General features: G+C 39.7%; 1 protein-coding gene across 16 annotated transcripts in view; it reads right to left on the bottom strand.

Moving 5' to 3' along the window:
• The window catches only part of TNRC6A (trinucleotide repeat containing adaptor 6A), a 207,413-nt gene that overhangs the window by 107,578 nt on the left and 78,022 nt on the right, over positions 1-21,813 (bottom strand). The gene's annotated exons all lie outside the window — the stretch shown is intronic.

Below are 21,813 nucleotides of genomic sequence, written 5' to 3' on the forward strand. Positions count from 1 at the left end.
CCCAGTTCTCCTCTCTGAGGAAGATGGGTGATCAATCAGTTAATGAATAAATGAATGGATGCACACAAAGTCCTTAAAGCATAGGCACCAAAATGGGAACGGATGGTATTGTTGAGGGTTTTAATTTTCTCCTCCGAATGTATCTGGCTTTTTTGTTTTGTCTCATTTTTATACAACGAGCGTGTTAAAACACACACAGACGCACACAAAACTAAGAAAACCAGGTGTATAGGGGCGCCTAGCTGGTTCAGTGGGTGGAGCATGTAATTCTTGATCTTGGGGTCGTAGGTTTGAACCTCACATTGGGTGTACAGATGACTTTAAAAAATAAAAAAAAAATTTTTTAAGAGACAGGGCAGAGGGGGGAGGGGTAGAGGGAGAGACAGAGAGAGGAGATGAGAAATTTTTATGCAGGCTCCACGCCCAGTATGGATCCCAAGGCGGGCTTGATCTCACAACCCTGAGATCATGACCTGGGCCAAAATCAAGAATCCAACGCTTAACAGACTGAGCCACCCAGGCGCCCCCAAAATAAAATCTTTTCATTTATTCATGAGAGACACAAAGAGAAAGGTGCAGACATAGGCAGAGGGAGAAGCAGGCTCCCCAAAGGGAGCCCGATGTGGCATTCCATCCCAGGACCCCGGAATCTTGACCTGAGCCCAAGGCAGTAGACACTCAACCACTGAGCCACACAGGTGTCCCATCCCAAAATAAAATCTTTTTTTTTTTTTTTAAGATTTCATTTATTTATTCATGAGAAACACACAGAGAGAGAGACAGATAGAGCAGAGAGAGAAGCAGGCTCCACGCAGGGAGCCCCATGTGGGACTTGATCCCCAGACGACAGGATCACGCCCTGAGCCAAAGGCAGATGCTCAACCGCTGAGCCACTCAGGTGCCCCCCCAAAATAAAAGCTTAAAAAAAATAAAATCAGGTTTACAAAATGTAAAATATAGAGAACACCAAATAAATACTAAGTGATTTTCCCTTTCCAGTCATCATCCCTAAGGTCCATCCATACATATATTTGGTTTGGTATTCTTTTATGATTCTTTCTACTTAAAATGTTAAAAATGATGTATCATTTATTTAGGAGTTAAAAAATATGAACACGTATGAACAGCACAATATGTTTTCATACCAGGTTTATGGATAATTTTCAATGACAGCGTAACACAATGAAAACGATATCAACATTTAGAGAGTTGTTAATATTAGCTGATTTTTAAAAAATTAGACTTCCTTAGGTTTGAATAACCCGTGGTTGTCAGCTGGGACATTTAGCAATATCTGTTTTTGAGCTGTTACATTTGGATGCTACGGGTATCTACTGGGTAGAGGTCAGGAGTTCTGCTAAACATCCTACAGCACAAAGGACGTTCCCCCACAACACGAGATTATCTGAACCAAAATGCCATTAGCACCCAAGATTGGGAAACTCTGGAACTAATTCCCAGCCCCAGGGAAGTTGAGAAGGTAGGATTTCTGGAAGATCTTTGCAATGGTTTAACATGACCCCTCCAGGCTTGCATTAGGAAGTCATGCTAATCACTTTTTAATGAGCTCTTATGCATAGAGGTAGATCAAAGAAGAATGATCTTGTAAGACAAGCAGTGATTCCTTATCAGTAACCTAGTAAGGAATGTTGTCTTCTTATTATTCTTTCTCTTTATTAAATAAGTAGTCTCTCTTTCTACTGAATATTTCCCATTTTCATTAACAGTAACTTCCACTTAAAAAAAAATGATGCTTATCACAACGAGTACTGAGTAATGTACAGAATTGTTGGAATATTACATTATACATCTGATACTAATATAGCACTGTATGTTAATTATATGTTCTTTTAAAAAAGATACATGTTAAAATGATTTTTTAAATGCTCCTTGCTTCTCACATGGAGATGTGGGTTATTTCTTTGAATGGATTTGCTGACCATTCTGTAATTCATGTACATAATTGGTTTTTTTTTTGTACATAATTGTTTTAAAACAATAATGATATTTCTAAGAGTGAAAAAAAGAAAAAAAATAAAACAACAGCAACAAAAAACTCAGTTGATGCATCATTACTTCCCAGCTCCATCTTTCTTCTCTCCTTCCTAGCAAAGCTTCTTGGAAAAGTGTTCTACATTAGCTACTTCCAGTTGCTTACCTCCTGTCCCAACCCCCTTTCACCTAACATAGCTACTCCTGCCCCAAAATTGCTCTTATGAATGTCACAAATGACCTTGAAGCTGTCAAATTCAATGGTAATATTTCTTGCCTTGTCTTGACTAAGTTCTTAGCTGTATTTTCACAACTGGCCACTCCTACCTTCTTTCAAGAGTCTCTTCTCTTGGTTGTCTTGGCAGCACATTCTCCCTGAATTTCTTTTTACCTCTCTAGCCATTCTTTTTTCTTGTGTGTGTGTGGGGGGGGGGGCGTGGGTGTGTATGTGTATCCTTTGCCAGCATCTCCTGATTTACACCAAATAAATGTCAGGATCCCCAAGGCTCTTTTCCAGATTTCCCACACACACACTCTTCTCCCCAGTTTCTCCTTGGGATGGGTGATCTCATCTATTTTCTTGTATTTAAATGCAGATGACTTTCAAATTCCAAGCTTTGGCCCATATCTCATGTGTATACTCCAGAATGCCAAAATGACAGATCACCATGCAACAAATATTTATTAAGCACCTACTGTATGTTAGCTACTGTGTTAGGGCCTGGTTCTCTGCCATTTGTGAGGAACTACTGTGGTGGATTAAGTCTAATGGGGCAGAGAAGGGTTTTTTTTTAAAGGTTCTATTTATTCATGAGAGACACACTGAGAGAGGCAGAGACATAGGCAGAGGGAGAAGCAGGCTCTCTGCAGGGAGCCCAATGTGGAACTCCATCCCCTGACCCTGGGATCATGCCTGAGCCAAAGGCAGACGCTCAACCACTGAGCCACCCAGGCGACCTAAGAGATTTTTTTTTTAAAGCAAACTAAAGTATATAATTACAAACCAATGACAAGTGCACAGAAGGAAAGGAATGTTGTTCTAAGCAAGTGTAAAACAGGACCATAACATAGACTATGTGGTCAAAGAAGGTTTCTTTGGAAATGTCAAGCTTCATCTGAGAGCTAAAGACTGAGGGGCAGCCAATCAGGACCCAGGAAACAGGAGAGGAAAGTTCTCAGGCTGGAGGTTGACATTTGTGAGTCTTTGTTGTGGATGAAAACAGGCTTTGCATTGCATTTGGCTCTAAATCCACTGGAGCCACCATTTTTATTTTACTTGCATAATGAATTCAGAACAAAACCAGAAACAAGGTCTGGTATACAGAGTAATGGGTTTCATGATCACTGCTCATTGAGGTAAGCAGATGCCATTTCCTACAACAAGCATATTCCCTAAATTCAGTGAATATTAGAATATTTCACATAGCTCATTGTTGAAGTTTACAGTTTGAGAATTTGGAGATAACATGAAATGCCTTTCCAATGAAAACTTCTTATGAAATAACCCGTCTTGTTTCTTCTTGGTGAGCATAAAAAGAAATATAGGCTGTACAAATTTAAATAAGACCTTTTCTCATTTGTCTTTCTTCTTTGGGTTCATGTTTCTTTGGTTTCTGAGGTTACCAGAACATAAATGTTCTCCAACCCTCTCTTCTTTACCTCACTGGGAAGAGTAAATGACTAGCTTTACTTGGGAAATTATGTGCTTGAAAGAAAATGATTTTTTTTTCTCCCAAGTCTCACGAAGTGTCATTATATCTACAAATGTATTTTTTAGGCAAAGCTCACTCAACATATTTTTAAATTTGGAAATTTTTCCACAATAATGCATAGTGGGAATTGAAGGCATGACCATGAATAAAATTTCCTGGATAGAGTATTTATTTTCTTTAAACTTTATTTGGCACTTAATATGTGCCAGGCATGCATTACTCTAAGTGGTTTTTGTTTGTTTGTTTTTTAAGATTTTATTTATTTATTCATGAGAAACAGAAAGAGAGAGACATAGAGACACAGGCAGAGGGAGAAGCAGGCTCTACTCAGGGAGCGGGATGTGGGACTCGATCCCAGAACTCTGGGATCACGCCCTGAGCCGAAGGCTGATGCTCAACCGCTGAGCCACCCAGGCGTCCCTATTCTAAGTGTTTTACAAATATTAACCAAACATTCATTGTTTTCCTCACACAGCTCCATGAGGTAGAAACGTGATCCCCATTTTACAGATGAGAATAATTGACTTGCCCAAAGTCACATAAATTGTAGTAGTAAAACCAAGCAGTTTGCCTCCTGAGCCCATGTAGATGGGTTTATCTCAACCATATTAGACTTTGCAGGACCTTTTGATAACAAATATTTTGTTATACCATGCCTTACGACCCCAAGATGATAATCCTAGATCATATAATCTAACACATAATTTCAAAATGTGTATATAATCATTTATCTCTGATTTAAAAGAGAAATAAGAGAAAAGCAAATATAAAATAAAATGTCTTTCACTAGGTGAATGCTTGGGAATGGTCTCCACTGAAGCCTCAGTAAAGTAGGCAGATGCTGGCAACTATATGTAGAATCCGGACTACAAATGCAGATTGACACAGTAGTGTCACATTGATTACTCACACATCAGGAACTGTAATGATGTTGGAGGCAAAATTTTTCTGGAATACAGAGCAATTCTCAAGTTCTGAACAACTAGACAATAATTCCCCCTCAACTGATGTAGTAATTGCATTACCAGAAACTTTAGGGTCTATTAAAATTGAAAAAAGAAGGAGTTAGGTCCTGGGATAACTATAAACACACCTTTCACCTGTGTGAGTGCCCAGCAAGAGAGAGAATTTTGCATTTTGTGAGACTATCCAGCACCCATGGCTCCTACCCACTGAATCTCAGCACACCCTCCACCACATTGTGACAACCGAAACCACTTTTAATGGTTTTCCCAAACCCTCTGAGGAATGGGGGTAAAGTATTATTTTATTGAGAATCATTGCTATAGAATGAGAATAGTCTTGTTGATGTGTGATACTCCAGGGAAGAAACCAAGAAAAATGGGGTAAGTGTAGTCTAATGGGGCCAAGTGATGCCTCCCAGACATCTCAGACATCTCAGACTGACATGTCAAAGCCAAGGCTCCTTCGTCCTCCTCTGCTCCCTCCCCCCCACCCCACACAAACATGTCCCCAAGGGGACAGTTTTTCTCAGATCAGTAATAACACTACCAGTCACTGAGCTGCCCAGCCAGAAACCTAAGAGTCAGTTTTGACTTTTCCCTCAGGCTCACCCAGTGCATCAATAAATTATTTCACCTCCAAACTTTTCTCTTATTTGTCCCTTTCTCTGTTTCTCCTCTGCCACCTTCCTAAAAATGCCACAGATTCTCTCCTTTCTCCCTTTTATTTCTTGGTTGTGTTATAGTTTATGTAAAATAAAATGCTCCCATGTGAAGTGAAAAATTCAATCAGTTTTGACAAATAAATACACACAGGTCAATATATAAAACATGTCAATCACCCCAGAACATTCCCTTGGGCTTCTTTTCAGTTGCTCATCTGCTCCCCCAGCACACATACACCTGACACCAGGAAACTATGCTTCTGACTTTTAACCCCATAAATGAGTATTGTTGGTTCAAGAGCTCATGTAAATGGAGTCATACACTGTATTTATCCTTTGTGACCTATTTCTCTTGCTCAATGTCTGTAAGAGTCATTCATGTTGAAAGTATCAGAAGTATGTTTCTTTTTATTATTGAGAAGTATTCCATTGAGTGACTACACCACAGCTTGTTCATCATCTTCTGTTGACTGACATTTGAATTATTTCCAGTTTGGGGTTATTATGAATAAAGCTGCTAAGAATATTTGTACACATCTTTTTTGTCTGTGTAAGGACAGCAGACATATGTTTTTATTTCTCTTGGATAAATAGCTAGGAACACAATTACTAAATCACAAGATAAGTGTATATTTAACTATATGAAAAACTCAAGGCTGTTTCTAAAGTGGTTACACCAGGTTACATTTCCCACCCTGGGAAGAGTTCTGTTGCTCCACATCCTGGTCAGAACCATACATGTCTGCTCTTTGCCTCTTGAAATAGTTCTCCACAAGGCATCCTTACTGATTTTTTCTTAAAATGAAGACACCTGGGTGGCTCAGTGGTTGAGTGTCTGCCTTTGGCTCAGGTCATGATCCTGGGGTCCTGGGATCGAGTCCCACATTGGGCTCCCTGCAAGGAGCCTGCTTCTCCCTCTGCCTATGTCTCTGCCTCTCTCTGTGTCTCCCATGAATAAATAAATAAAATCTATTAAAAAATGATTTTTTTCTTAAAATGAAAGCTTAATCATCTTACTCTCCAGCCTAAAATAACTCAAAGACTTTCTCCAAGGCTCTTGATTCAAAGCCTAGTATCTTCAACATGGTCTGCTGTATCTCCTCAATGGTGTCTCTGGTCATTCCCCCTGTTCATAAGTCCAGATAATCCAAAGGCCCTTCTTTCACTTCCTAAAAGGTGCCCAGCTTCTTGATCCAGCCCAGTTCTAACCGTCCACTCGCTCTCCAATTTCTGTGTAACTTCCCCAGGAAGGACTTTCTGACTGCCACCTGTTAGGTGTCCTAATTACATATTCTAAAGGCATTCTCTACTTCTTTATAACACGAGCACATTTGTAACATAGTATTTTATTTATTTATTTATTTATTTATTTATTTATTTATTTATTTATGATAGACATAGAGAGAGAGAGAGAGAGAGGCAGAGACACAGGCAGAGGGAGAAGCAGGCTCCATGCCAGGAGCCTGACGTGGGACTCAATCCTGGCACTCCAGGATCGCGCCCTGGGCCAAAGGCGGGCGCTAAACCGCTGAGCCACCCAGGGATCCCTGTAACATAGTATTTCTGTCATTATTTATTTAATCTTTGATTCTCCAGATTCTTTGTAAGCTCCAGAAGAGCAAGGAAGGATCATGTCTACCTTGTTCTCACTATATCTATCACAATGCCTACCGTGTATTAGGCCCTTAATAATAGCAAGGGAAGGAATAGTTCTTTTGTGCATTGCTTGCCTGCCTCTATCTAAACATCCACAATACCACCAAAATAATCTTTCAATAAGTAAATCAGGGGAAGCCTAGGTAGCTCAGCAGTTTAGCGCCGCCTTCAGCCCAGGGCATGATCCTGGAGACCCTGGATCAAGTCCCACGTTGGACTCCCTGCATGGAGCCTGCTTCTCCCTCTGCCTGTGCCTTTGCCTCTCTCTCTCTCTCTCTCTCTGTGTGTGTGTGTGTGTCTCTCATGAATAAATAAAATCTTAAAAAAAAAAAAAGTAAATCAGGTCAGGTAGTGCTGCTGCTTAAAATTCCTGACTGTCTCTCTGAATTCTATAGGTTACTATCTGAAACCCCTTGCCTACCATAAAAGGCCGTTCAAGAATTCTTACTAACCAAATCTGCCCAATTTCTTAGAATTCTTATTTTGTGTTCCAGTGATACTGAATTATCACTACTCTCTTATGTTTTTCAATGCCTCCATGACTTGAACATGTTATTTCTTCTGAGCGGAATGCCTCCCTTACTATGTCCACCCAACAGCTCCTACTTCAAAGCCTGGTTCGGGGCACCTGGGTGGCTCAGTGGTTGAGCATCTGCCTTTGATTCAGGTCGTGATCCCGGGGCTCTGGAATCAAGTCCTATACCAGGCTCCCCACAGGGAGCCTGCTTCTCCCTCTGCCTCTATCTCTCATGAGTAAATAAATAATAAAATATTTTTTTAAAAACAACAACAAAACAAAAACAAAGCCTGGTTCAAGAGTTTCAACAAGCCTTCCTTGGGATTCTCTGGATCTCATAACAATGCAGATTGGATTCAAGTATCAGTACTGACATAGACTTCACTGACTCTCATCCCCTCCTAATTCAGGTAGAAACTCAGCCCTCTGGAAAGAATCCGTGAGCATTAATGGCTGGAATTTCACACATTCTCAGAAGATAACTCATTTTATAACTCATTTTAACCACTGCTGGCATGTAAGGCCCCGAGAATGGGGACTTGTCTGTTGGGTTCAGTGTTGTGTTCCCCAGGACCTACAGCAGTGCCTAAGAGGTATTAAACATTGAATTAATACTTGTTGAATGATGAAGAATGAATGTCTTTGTTCCAAGCAGTTCCATAATGTGTGTCAAGGAGCATCATTGTTCTCCCAGGTACTTGCTTGTTATCATCTTGACCGCCAACAAGAACTAGATTCATTAGGGATGCCTGGGTGGCTCAGAGATTGGGTGTCTACCTTTGGCTCAGGGCATGATCCTGGAGCCCTGGGGTAGGGTCCTGCATCAGGCTCCCTGCATGGAGCCTGCTTCTCCCTCTGCCTGTGTCTCTGCCTCTCTCTCTGTGTCTCTCATGAATAAGTAAATAAAATCTTAAAAAAAAAAAAAAGAACTAGATTCATCTAAACATCTGCTTGCCTTCTTAGATCTGCTGGGTTTTACCTTATCTTACAGATGCAAACATCATTCTTTCTATAATACATTTTTCTGCCATCAGACCCACCAGGTGCCTCTATTGTTTTGTTGAGAATAAAGTGGGTACTTCTACCCTTTACTAGGTCCCTCAGACACTCAGTGTTAAAATAATCAGTCATTGGGCCTGGCTGGTTCAGTTAGTAGAGTGGGCAACTCTTGATCTTAGGTTGTAAGTTAGCATCCCATATTGGATGCAGAGATTACTTAAAAATAAGATTTTTAAAAAAGATTTTATTTATTTATCTGACAGAGAAAGGGAGAGAGCAAAAGCAGGTGGACTGGCAGGCAGAGGGGGAGGGAGAAGCAGGCTCTTCGGTGAACAAGGAGCCCAATGTGGGGCTCTATCCCAGAACCCCAAGATCATGACCTGAGCCAAAGATAGACACCTAGGTGTCCCCCAAAATAATATCTTTTAAAAAGTAAAATCTTTTTATTACTTAAAAAATAAAAATCTTACTAAGAAAAATAATAATCAGTTGTTGTTTCCTGATTTTTTTCTATGAATGGACCAAATAATAATGGCATCCTGCTTTTCCTTGAAGGCCAACTCCTTCACTCTTACTCCATTCATTTGGGTGGAGAGTGTTGCATTGAGCATTTTTATATTTTAAAATGTTTATGCCCATTGGCCAAATTTAGGATAATTTTAACATTGAAATAAGTAAAGACAGTAAGGGGGCACCTAGGTGGCTCAGTCAGTTAAACATGTGGCTTCTGCTCAGGTCATGACCTTGGGGTCCTGGGATCAAGCCTTGTGTCAGTCTCCCTGCTCAGCTGGGGAGTCTGCTTCACCCTCTCCCTCTCCCTCTGTGTGTGCTCTCTCTCTCTCTCTCTCAAATAAATAAATAAAATCTTTTAAAAAATAATGACAATAAGGGATTATAACCCACTCAATAAAATAGGAAACTATATGTTTGTATAGACACAAATATATTGCATTCACTCATTTATCCATCCATCCATCCATCCATCCATCCATCCATCCATCCATCCAGTGTTTGATGAGAAGCAGGCTCTTCTGCTTCCAACTGAGATGGAGCAGATAAAGCTATATTTACCTTCTCTCCTAAAACAACTAAAAACACACACAAAATTTATGAAACAACAGTTTTTAAGACATTGGAAATCAAGTAATGAAAGACAGTAATGCCTGATGGGAGAAAAATATTTAGAAATGAAAACAGCATCCTTCTATATACCCCAAGAGTCAGAGAAGAAATCAAAAGGAAAACAAGAATGTATAAATACATGAAAATGAAAACACAGCACACCACAATTTGTAGAATGTGGCTAATGCAGTAGAGGGTTATTTATAGCACATGAAATATCGATATTAGAAAAGAAGGTCTCAGATCAATGATCTTAGTTTCTACCTTAAGACACTAGAAAAAGAAGAGCAAATGAAAATCAAAATAGGGACACCTGGGTGGCTCAGCAGGTTGAGCACCTGCCTTTGGCTCAGGGCGTGATCCCGGAGTCCCTGGATGGAGTCCCACACCGGGCTCCTTGCATGAAGCCTGCTTCTCCCTCTGCCTGTGTCTCTGTGTCTCTCATGAATAAATAAATAAAATATTTTTTAAAAAAAGAGGGAATCCCTGGATGGCTCAGCGGTTCAGCACCTGCCTGTGGCCCAGGGCCTGATCCTGGAGACCCGGGATCCAATCCCACGTTGGGCTCCCTGCATGGAGCCTGCTTCTCCCTCTGCCTGTGTCTCTGCCTTTCTCTCTATGTCTATCATGAATGAATAAATAAGTAAAATCTTTAAAAAATTTAAAAAAAAAGAAAAGAAAAATAAAGAGAAGAAAAGGAAAAATAAAGCTCGGAGTGGCAACAATGAAACAGAAAAATAGTGAGGAAAATCCATGAAACAAAAAACTAGTTTTTTGAGAAAATCAATAAAATACACAAATTTTTGGCTAAGAGAAAAAGATAGAAGGATACCAAGTAGTAACATCAGAAATAGGTGAGGTGATATCACTGCAAGTTCTGTAGAGACTAAAATAACAATAAGGAAATACTGCAAACCAGTTTATACCCCCAACATCAGCAATTTAAGTAAAAGGAACAAATTTCTTGAAAGACACAAACTAAAAAATTCACTCAGGAAGAAATGTATGGCCTGTATAGTCCTATATCTATTTAAAAATTTGATTTTGTGGGCAGCCCAGTGGCGCAGCAGTTTAGCACTGCCTGCAGCCCGGGGTGTGATCCTGGAGACCCGGGATCCAGTCCTGTGTTGGGCTCCTTGCATGGAGCCTGCTTCTCCCTCTGCCTGTGTCTCTGCCTCTTTTCTCTCTCTCTCTCTCTCTCTCTCTCTCTCTGTCTCTCATGAATAAATAAATAAATAAATAAATAAATAAATAAATAAATAAAATTTTTTAAAAATTTGATTTTGTGGGGTGGCTCAATCAGTTAAGCATCTGACTCTTGATTTCGGGTGAGGTCATGATCTCAGGATCTGAGATTGAGCCCCATGTCGGACTCCAGGCTAAGTGTGGAGCCTACTTAAGATTCTCACTCCAGGGACACCTTGATGGCTCAGCAGTTAAGCATCTGCCTTTGGCTCAGGGCATGTTCCCCGGGTCCCAGGATCAAGTCCCACACTGGGCTTCCTGCATGGAGCCTGATTCTCCCTCTGCCCATCTCTGCCCCTCTCTCTGTGCCTCTCATGAATAAATAAATAAAATCTGGAAAAAAAAAAGTCTCGCTCTAACTCTCCTTTTGCTCCTCCTCCCCAAAATAAATAAAAATAATGAAAATCAGATTAAAAGATTTTTAAAAATTGACTTTATGGTTAGAAATTTCCCATGAAGAAAACTCCAGGTCCAGATGGTTTCACTTACTCTACCAAATATTTAAGATGTAAAATAATACAAATCCTACCAAACTTTTTCAGAAAATTAAAGAGAAGGGACTCTTTCCCAATTCTTTCAATGAAGTCAACATCACTCCAGAACAAAGGCTAAGATATTGCAAGAAAACTATAGACCAATATCTCTAATGAACACAAATGTACAAATTTAAAAACTATTGCCAGGTTCAACCCTATATAAAAATAATGATATTCCACAACCAAGTGGTATTATCCAGAAATGCAATGAATTGGGGCACCTGGGTGGCTCAGTCAGTAGAGCATGCAACTCTTGATTTCAGCTCAGGTCATGATCTCAGGGCGATGGAATTGAACCCTGTGTCAAGCTCTGTGCTCAACCTAGAGTCTGCTTGTCTCTCTCCCTCTGCTTCACCCCCTACTCATTGTCTCTCTCCCATAAATAAATAAATAAATAAATAAATAAATAAATATGCAATTGGCATAATTCATCATATTATAAAATCATTTATCTCAATAAATGCAGAGAAAGCCTTTGACAAAATCCAATATCCACTCCTGATTAAAAATAAAAAAGCCTTGGGACACCAGGATGGCTCAGTGGGTTAAGCATTCAGCTCTTGGTTTCAGTTCAGATCATGATCTCATGGATTGTGAGATCAAGCCCCATGTGGGGCTCTGTGCTCAGAGTGGAGTCGACGAGATTCTTTAGCTCTCCCTCTACCCTTCTTCCTTCTTGTATTATCTCTCTCTCTTTAAAATAAAGTCTTTAAGAACAAAAAAGCCCCCCCCCCCAAAAAAAAGCAAAAGCCTCACAGAAAACTGGGAAGAGAAGGGAAATTCCTCAGCATGGTAAAGGTCATGGACAAAAATTTTACAACTAACATCATACTTAATGATGAAATATTGAATATTTTTCCTCTACTATCAGGAACAAGACAAAAATATTTCTTTGAACTGCTTCTATTCAACATTGTTCTGGAGCTTCTTTTTTTTTTTTTATGATAGTCACACAGAGAGAGAGAGAGAGGCAGAGACATAGGCAGAGGGAGAAGCAGGCTCCATGCACCGGGAGCCCGACGTGGGATTCGATCCCGGGTTTCCAGGATCACGTCCTGGGCCAAAGGCAGGCGCCAAACTGCTGTGCCACCCAGGGATCCCTTTTTTGTTTTTTCTTTTTATTTATTTATTTATTTTTTAATGTTCTGGAGCTTCTGACCAATGCATAAGAGTGGAAATGAAAATATAAATCCATCTTTATTCACAGATGGCATGATGATCTGGGCAGAAATTCTATGGCATCTCTGAAGAAGCTACTAGGTTCATAAGCAACTTAAATGAAGTTATAGAATATAAAGGCAACACACAAAAAATCAGTTACATTTTTTTTAAAAGATTTTATTTATTTATTCATGAGAGACACACACACAGAGAGAGAGAGAGAGAGAGAGAGAGAGAGAGAGAGAGGCAGAGACATAGGCAGAGGGAGAACCAGGCTCCATGCAGGGACCCGGACATGGGACTCGACCCCAGGGCCCCTGGATCACACCCTGAGCTGAAGGCAGATGCTCAACTGCCGTGCTATCCAGGCATCCCAGTTGCATTTATATACAATAGCAATGATCAATCAGGAATTGGAATGAAAGGAATGCTTAGCTGGCTCAGTCAGTGGAGTGTGCAACTCTTGATCTCAGAGCTGTGGGTTTGAGCCCCATATTGGGTGTAGAGATTACTTGAAAATAGTAAATTTTTTTCATTTAAAAAAATGAACTTGGAACTAAAAACACAACCATTTTCAAAAAATATGAAATACTGGGATGCCTGGGTGGCTCAGTGGTTGAGTATTTGCCTTTGGCTCAGGGTGTAATCCCGGGTCTGGGGATCGAGTCCCACATTGGGCTCCCTGTGAGGTGCCTGCTTCTCCCTCTGCCTATCTCTGCCTGTCTCTGTCTCTCATGAATGAATGAATGAATAAATAAATAAATAAATAAATAAATAAATATTTTTTAAAAAATGAGAAATACTTAGAGATAAATCTAATTAGAGATAATCTGTCTCTAGAGAGACAAAATCTATATACATAGAACTATAAAATATCACTGAGACAAATTAAAGAAATAAATAGGGGTGCCTGGGTGGCTCAGTCGGTTAAGCATCTGCCTTATGGTCCTAGGGGCATGGGATCAAGTTCCATGTTGGGCTCACTGCTCAGTGAGGAGCCTGCTTCTCCCTCTACCTCTCCCCGCTGGCTTGTGCTCTCTCTTTCTCACTCTTTCTCCCTCTCAAATACACACATACATACATACAGACAGACATAAATTTTAAAATCCTTTTAAAAATAGAAAGAATACCTAAATAAACAGAAGCATATTGTGTTTAAGGATCAGAAGGCTCAATACTGGCAGGGTGTCATTTTTTCCCAAATTGATTTACAGATTTAATGCAATGATAATCAAAAACCCCAGGAGGCTTGGCTTTTTCTGGTTTGGTAAAAATTGGCAAGTTGATTCTCAATCTCATATAGAATTGCATAAGAGATAGACTAGCCAAAACAATCTTGGAAAGACCAAAATTGGGGTGCCTGGCTGTCCATAGAGCAGGCAACTCTTGATCTTGGGATCATGAGTTCAAGCCCCATGTAGGACATAGAGCTTTACTTAAAAATAAAATAAATACATTTTTTTTTAAAAGGAAAAGATCAAAATTGGAGGATGTAGACAACTTGACTTTAAGACTTATCGGAAAGCAGTAGTAACCAAGACAGTGGGGCCTTGGCGTCAAGAGAGATGAATAGGTCAATGTAACAGAACAGGAAGATGTGGAACACCTGTAGCTCTCATACACTGCTGGAGGGCACGTAAAATCACTCAATTACTTTGGGAAGCCATTATGGTTGTTTCCTAAAAAGAAAGGCACACATATGACCTAGCCGTTACAGACCTAGCCTATATACTTACCCAAGAGAGGTGAAAACATTTGTCCATTCAAAGATTTGTGCACAAATGTTTACAGAAGCTTCATTTGTAATACCCCCAAACTAGGATTATCCATCAACAGAAGAAACAAATTGGTGTATATCCATATAATGGAATATTCTTCAGCACTTAAAATGAATGAACTGCCAGTGTACACAACATGGATGAATTTTAAAATAATTATGCTGATAGAAAGAACTCAGACCCCAAGAAAGAAGAAAGTATCACTCAATTAAAATAAAATTCTAGATAATGTAACTTGTTCTATAGTAATGGAAAGTAGATCGGTGTTTGCCTGGGGATGGGGAAGATGCAGGAAAAGTGAGAGAGGAAGATTACAAGAGGCAGGAGAAAACATTTGGGGGTGACAGAGGTTTATTATCTTGATTGTGGTGATGGTTTCACAGCTGTATACATATGTCAAAACTTAACAAGATTACACAGTTAAAAAAATTTTTTTCATCTGTTTATTGACAGAGAGAGAGAGCAAGAGAGCGCATAAGCAGGGGGAACAGGGGATCTCTGGGTGGCTCAGCAGTTGAGCCCCTGCCTCCGGCCCAGGGTGTGATCCTGGGGTCCTGGGATCTAGTCCCACATCGGGCTCCCTGCATGGAGCCTGCTTCTCCCTCTGCCTGTGTCTCTGTCTCTGTCTCTCTGTCTCTCATGAATAAATAAATAAAGTCTTAAAAAAAAAACAGGGGGAGCAGCAGAGGGTGAGGGAGAAGCAAGCTCCCCATTGAACAGGAAGCCTGACATGGGGCTCGATCCCAGGATCCTAGATCATGGCCTGAACTGAAGGCAGACATGTAACCGACTGAGCCACCCAGGCACCCCCAGATTACACACTTGAAATATGTGAGTCAATAGACTATTCCCACACACGCAAAAAAAGTTTGACAAAAACCAGGATATTTATCTAATATCAAAACATCTCCCAGAAGACAAAGAGATTGTAATTTTACAATAGAGAAGCCTGAGAGACACCACCTTAACAGAGCCATCGAAAGGAAAGGCCTCAGGAATGGGACGCCTCAAAATCTAGCAGACCCTGGTAGGATGCAGTGAGAAGCTCTTGCTCAGTTCCTCTCAAAGGTGCATATCCTGAACCTAATTATGAGGAAAGCTCAGCCCAACAAAATTGTGGCGCTTTCTTCAGAATAACTGGCTTGCAATTCTTTCAAGTGTTGAGGTTAATGAAAATCAAGGAAAGACTGAAGAGCTGTTTGTGGTTGAAAGAAACAAAAAATGGCGTAACTAAAAGCGATGTTGGAGGGGCACCTGTGTGGCTCAGTAGGCTGAGCAGCCACTCTTGATTTTGGCTCAGGTCCTGATCTCAGGGTGGTGAGATGGAGCCCCAGCACATTTGAGCCCCCTGCTCAGGGTGGAGTCTGCTTCTCTCTCTCCCTGCCCCTCCCCCTGCTCAGGTGCTTGCTCTCGCTCCCTCAAAAAAAAAAAAAAAAAAAAAAAAAGCAATGCTGGGATTCTCAGATCCTTTTGCTAAAAAGACAGTATTGAGATAATTATGGGTTTTAAAGGGGGTCTCAGGATTAGGTAACATCAATGCTAATTTTCTGATTTCAATGATTGTGTTGAGGCTATATAGGAGAACTTCCTAGCTTGTAGGAAATATACTCTAACTTATTCCAGGGTGATGAGACATGTATTTGGGTCTATTTCCAAATTGTGTCAGCAGTTGGTTCCAGAAAAAAAAAATTTTTCCTTTTTCTGTACTTCCAACCTTTCTATTAGTTTGTGATGGTTAAAGCAAATCATTCTATTTACACCTTTGTTTAGATATCTGAGATCTCTGTGGCATAGATTCATGGAAGTAGATTAGTTGGGTCAAAGGATATGATAGTTTAAAAATATAATAAATATTACAAAACTGCCTTTCAAAAAGATTGTGCCAATTTATACTTGGCAGCAATTTATGAAAGCACCTATTTCCTTACTCATTTGGAGCACTATGAAACACCTGTATTCTTGCCAATCTGTTAGCTCATTTAAATTTATATTTCTTTAGTCTCTAGTGAGGTTGAGAAACATTCTATGTGTTTATAAGCAATTTGTATTTCTTTTTTGTGAGCTACATCTTTATATTCTTTATCCAATTTTAAAGGTATTCCTATTTCCCTTTTTATTTATAAGAACTCTTTGTATATTGAGAACATGGGTTTTTTATTTTTTATCTGTTGTCTGGATTTTAAAACCATTTTTTTCTAGCTTGCTACTTACCTTTTAACTTAGTTTAACTTAGTATGTGCTATTTTTATACTGTGCAGCTATTTTATTTATTTTTTAATCAGAGAGAGTGTGCATGTGCGAGTGTGCACACAAGGAGGCAGGGGGCAGAGGGAGGGGGAGAGAGAGAATCTTAAGCAGATATCATACCCAGCATGAAGCCCTACATGGGGCTCAGTCTTACAACCCTGAAATCATGACCTGAGCCAAAATCGAGAGTTGGACACTAAATGGACCGAGCCACCCAGATGCCCGTATTTTAAATTTTATACAATTTTTTCTTTTTAGCTTCTAGTTTTCTCTCTTGCCAAAAAAAGATTTTATCCATCAGAATTATTTGTGTGCATGTGTGTTTGCTTCCAGGTTTTCTTCTTATTTCATTTTTTAAAAGATTTTATTTATTTATATAGAGAAAGAGAGTGCACAAGCAGGGTGAGGGGCAGAGGGAGAGAGAGAGAGAACCTCAAGCAGACTCCCTCCTGAGCATGCAGTCTGATGCGGGGCTTGATCCCATGACCCCCAAGATCATAATCTGAGCCGAAGTCAAGAGTTGGACACCTAACTAACTGAGTTACCCAGGCGCCCCTCATTGTCTCATGTATTTACACTTAAATTATGTATCAGTCTGGAATTTATTTGGTGTATGGAATCAGATAGGCAACCAACATTAACTTATGTTTTTCCAAATGGCTAGCCAATCTCCCCAACACCAATTACTGTACTATATAATTTTATTTTCTTCCTCCCTCATTCAAAAAATAGCTTTATTATATACTAGCTTCTCAAATATATTTGGGTTGATTTCTAGATTCTAATCTCTTTTGTTAATCTGCCTTTCTCTTCATGTACGAGTACCAAAATTTTTTCATAAATGCAGCTTTATAGTATGCTTTGATACATACTAGGGTTAATCCTTTTTTTTAAAAAAGATTTTATTTATTTATTTATTCATGGAGACACACACACACACAGAGAAAGAGAGAAAGAGGCAGAGGGAGAAGCAGGCTCCGTGCAGGGAGCCCAACGTGGGACCCGATCCCGGGTCTCCAGGATCACACCCTGGGCCGGAGGCAGCGCTAAACCACTGAGCCACCGGGGCTGCCCAAGGGTTAATGCTTCTTTATTACTTTCCTTTTTCAGAATTTTCCTGGATAGTCTCACTTGTTTATTTTTCCATTTGAACTTTAGACTCAGTGAGTCAACTTCCCAAAAAAACCTCATAATGTACTTTTTATTGATATGAAATTAATGTAAAGTTCAGTGTAGCAAAAACATGCATCTTTATACCATTAAATCTTCTTATTGGTGAACAGGATACATCTTTCATTTGTTTCTTCTTTCATTTTCCTTCATTTTTGTTGTGGCCGATGTTGTAATAGTTGGTGTTGGCGCTTTTTTAAGTACAACACTTTCTTTCTTTTTTTTTTTCTAGCTTTTTTTGGAAACATTGAAATGCTGTTGATTTGGGGTATTCATTTTATAACCAGCTACCTTTCTGACTTAACTCACTGTTTACAAGAGACTTTGAATTAGTACTCTTGGATTATCTGGATATGTAATTCTATTACTTAAAAATAATTATCCTATTTTCTGTATTTCAGAATTCTTAAACTCCTTATTTTTAAATCTTGTTACATCCAGAATAATGTTAAATAATAGGGGTAATATATTCCTCTTATCCTAGCATCCAATATTAAACATGATGCATTTTAAAACTGAAATGTGTTTTTATCATGTCAATAATGGATGTTGAAATTTATTAAATACTCTTTTAGTTTCTAAGAAGGGTCATGTGGTCCTTCTCCTGTAGCCAGTATTAAGGATTCCTTTAATATCAATAAAGAGTCTGTGTGACAAAGAATTTGAGAGGTCACACTGTCTGGTTCAAGTGCTAGATCTCCTAATTGCCCACTAGGCACGTTTCTTAACTTTTCTGTGCCTTTGTCCCCTCAATCAACCAGAGGCATGTGGCTGGCTCAGTCAGTGGAGCATGTGACTCTTGATCTTGGGGTTGTGAGTTTAAGCCCCACATTGGACACAGTGATTACTTTAAAAATTAAAAAAATAAAATAAAATACAACTGGGCAGCCCGGGTGGCTCAGTGGTTTAGTGCCGCCTTCAGCCCAGGGCGCAGGATCAAGTCCCACGTCATGCTCCCTGCATGGAGCCTGCTTCTCCTTCTGTCTGTCTGTCTGTCTGTCTGTGTCCCTCTCTCTGTCTCTCTCAGGAATAAATAAATAAAATCTTTAAAAAAAATAAAATACAACCAACAATAGCACCTAACTCATAGGATTTAAATTCATAAATATATATAAGGTCCTTGGAATAGTATATGCTGCATAGTAAATGCCCCATAAGTGTTAGTTATTAGCATTCCATTCCTGAGGAAAACACAACTATAGTGCTAAGGTTTTGTGTTTGTTTAAATAAACTTATGTATATATGGGAGCAAAAGGCGCAAAGCTGGATGAACTACTATAAAAGTTAATACACACATGCAACTCCACCCCTAGAAGATCCCCACAACCTCCTCTCAGTTTCAACTCTACACCCCTCCCCACAGGAAACCACCAGCCTCCTTGCTAACAGGTTGTGGTGCACCATGGTTTTAAGCTGCAACTAATTCTGATTTGCGTATCAACATTATGCTGCCTTTGTGGAAAAGCTTGAAAGATTTTCCTTTCACTCTATTTGAAGTTGAACCAAACTGAACTGCAAATGTTCAACTGTTTTGGAATTACAAAAATAGCAATTAAGTCAGAGAAGATTTAAATAATGGAAGGACATCCAAAAGACTCAATACTGTTAAGGTAGCAACACTCCTCAAATTGATCAGGAGATATAACAGTCTGTATTGGAATCCCAGCTGTATTCTTTATAGAAATTAACAAGTCAATCCTGAAATTTATATGGAAATGCAAGGGATCCAGAACAGCTAAAAGCATCTAGAAAAAGAACAGGGATCCCTGGGTGGCGCAGCGGTTTAGCGCCTGCCTTTGGCCCAAGGCGCTATCCTGGGGACCCGGGATTGAATCCCACATCGGGCTCCCGGTGCATGGAGCCTGCTTCTCCCTCTGCCTCTCTCTCTCTCTCTCTCTCTCTCTCTCTCTCTCTCTCTCTGTGACTATCATAAATTTAAAAAAAAAAAAAAAAAAGAACAAAGTTGGGAGACTCACGGTTCTCAAAAAAAATTTTAAGATTTTATTTATTTTTTCATAAGAAACACAGAGAGACAGACAGAAACACAGGCAGAGGGAGAAGCAGGCTCCCCGCAGGGAGCCCAATGGAGGACTGGATCCCAAGACCCCGGGATCACAACCTGAGACAAAAGCAGATGCTCAACCACTGAGCCACCCAGGTGGCCATGTTTCTCAATTTTAAAAGTTACCACAAAACATAGTAATTAAATGGTTTGATACTAATGCAAGGATAGACATACAGATCAATGGAATAGAATTGAGAATACAGATTTTAAAAAAAGAGAATTCAGAAGTAAACCCTCACATTTGTGATCAATTGATTTTCAACAGAGATGTTAAAACAATTCAATGAGGAAAAGAGTAGTCTTTTTAACAAATGGTGCCGGGACATCAGGATATTCAAATTTGAAGAATGAGGCTTGATCCATATCTCATGCTACATACAAACATTAACTCAAAGACCTAAATGTAAAAAAAAAAAAAAAAAAAAGACCTAAATGTACGGGCTAAAACTGTAATAAAACTCTTAGAACAAAATATAGGAGTGAATTTTTATGATCTTAGATTTGGCTATGATTTCTTAGATATGACACTGAAAGTACAAGACACAAAACCACAAAATAGATTAATTAAACAGATCAATTGGACTTCATCAAAATTAGAAACTTTGGTGCATCCCAAGGACAGTACCAAGAAACTGAAAAGACAATCCATATAGTTTAAGAAAACATTTGCAACTCATATGTTTGATGAGAGACTTGTATCTAGAAATTAAATATAATGAACTCTTACAACTCAAGAATAAAAAGACACATAACCCAAATAAGAGATGCACAAAGATCAGTATGGACAGTCCACCAAGAAGTTATACAAATGTCCGATAGAGCATGAAAATTTGATCAACGTCATTAGTTGGAAAATGTAAATCAAAGCCACAATGAGATATTATTCATCATACCAGGAGTGCTATGACCAAAAAGACAGATAATAATAAAGACTGGTAAGAATGTGGAGAAGTTGGAACCCTTAATGGGAACATAAAATGGTGCAGCCACATTGGAAAACAGTGTAGTAGTTCCTCAAAAAGTTAAACTTAGTTACCATATGGATTCATTGACTCTGCTTCTAAGTATCTACCCAAGGGACCCTGGGTGGCTCAGTGGTTTAGCGCCTGCCTTTGCCCAGGGCGCCATCCTGGAGTCCTGGGATCGAGTCCCATGTTGGGCTTCCTGCATGGAGCCTGCTTCTCCCTCTGCCTGTGTCTCTGCCTCTCTCTCTCTCTCTCTCTCTGTGTGTGTGTCTCTCATGAATAAATAAAATCTTTAAAAAAAATAAATAAAAAGGGGATGAAGTACTGACACGTATTACACGAATGAATCTTGAAAATATCTGCCTATGTCTTTGTCTCTCTCTGTGTGTCTTTCATGAATTAAAAAAAAAAAAAAGTTTCTACCCAAGAGTAATGAAGCATATATCCACTCAAGAACTTGTGCATAAATGGATTCAGCAGTTCTGTTCATAATAGTCAAGAAGTAGAAATAACCCAAATGTCTATCAACTGATGAGTGCATAAACAAATGTAGCATATTCATTCAGTGGATTATTATTTGGCCATAAAAAGGGAGGAAGTACTGAGGGCACCTGGGTGGCTCAGTTGGTTAAGTGGCTGCCTTCGGCTCAGGTCATGATCTCAGGGTTGTGGGATCAAGCACCATATCAGGCTCCCTGCGTGGCAGGGAGTCTGCTTCTCCCTCTCCATCTGTCTCTGCCCGTCCCCCTATTTGTGCTCTCTCTCAAATAAATGAAGAAATAAATCTTTTTAAAAGGGGGATGAAGGGCAGCCCGGGTGGCTTAGCGGTTTAGCACCTGTCTTTAGCTCAGGGCGTGATCCTGGAGACCCGGGATCGAGTCCCACATCGGGCTCCCTGCATGGAGCCTGCTTCTCCCTTTGCCTGTGTCTCTGCCTCTCTCTCTCTCTCTCTCTCTCTCTGTGTGTGTGTGTGTGTCTCTCATGAATAAATAAATAAAATCTTTAAAAAAAATAAATAAAA

This window comes from Vulpes vulpes, chromosome 3 (genome assembly GCF_048418805.1).
Source record: "Vulpes vulpes isolate BD-2025 chromosome 3, VulVul3, whole genome shotgun sequence".
In the NCBI taxonomy this organism is placed as follows: Eukaryota; Metazoa; Chordata; class Mammalia; order Carnivora; family Canidae; genus Vulpes; species Vulpes vulpes.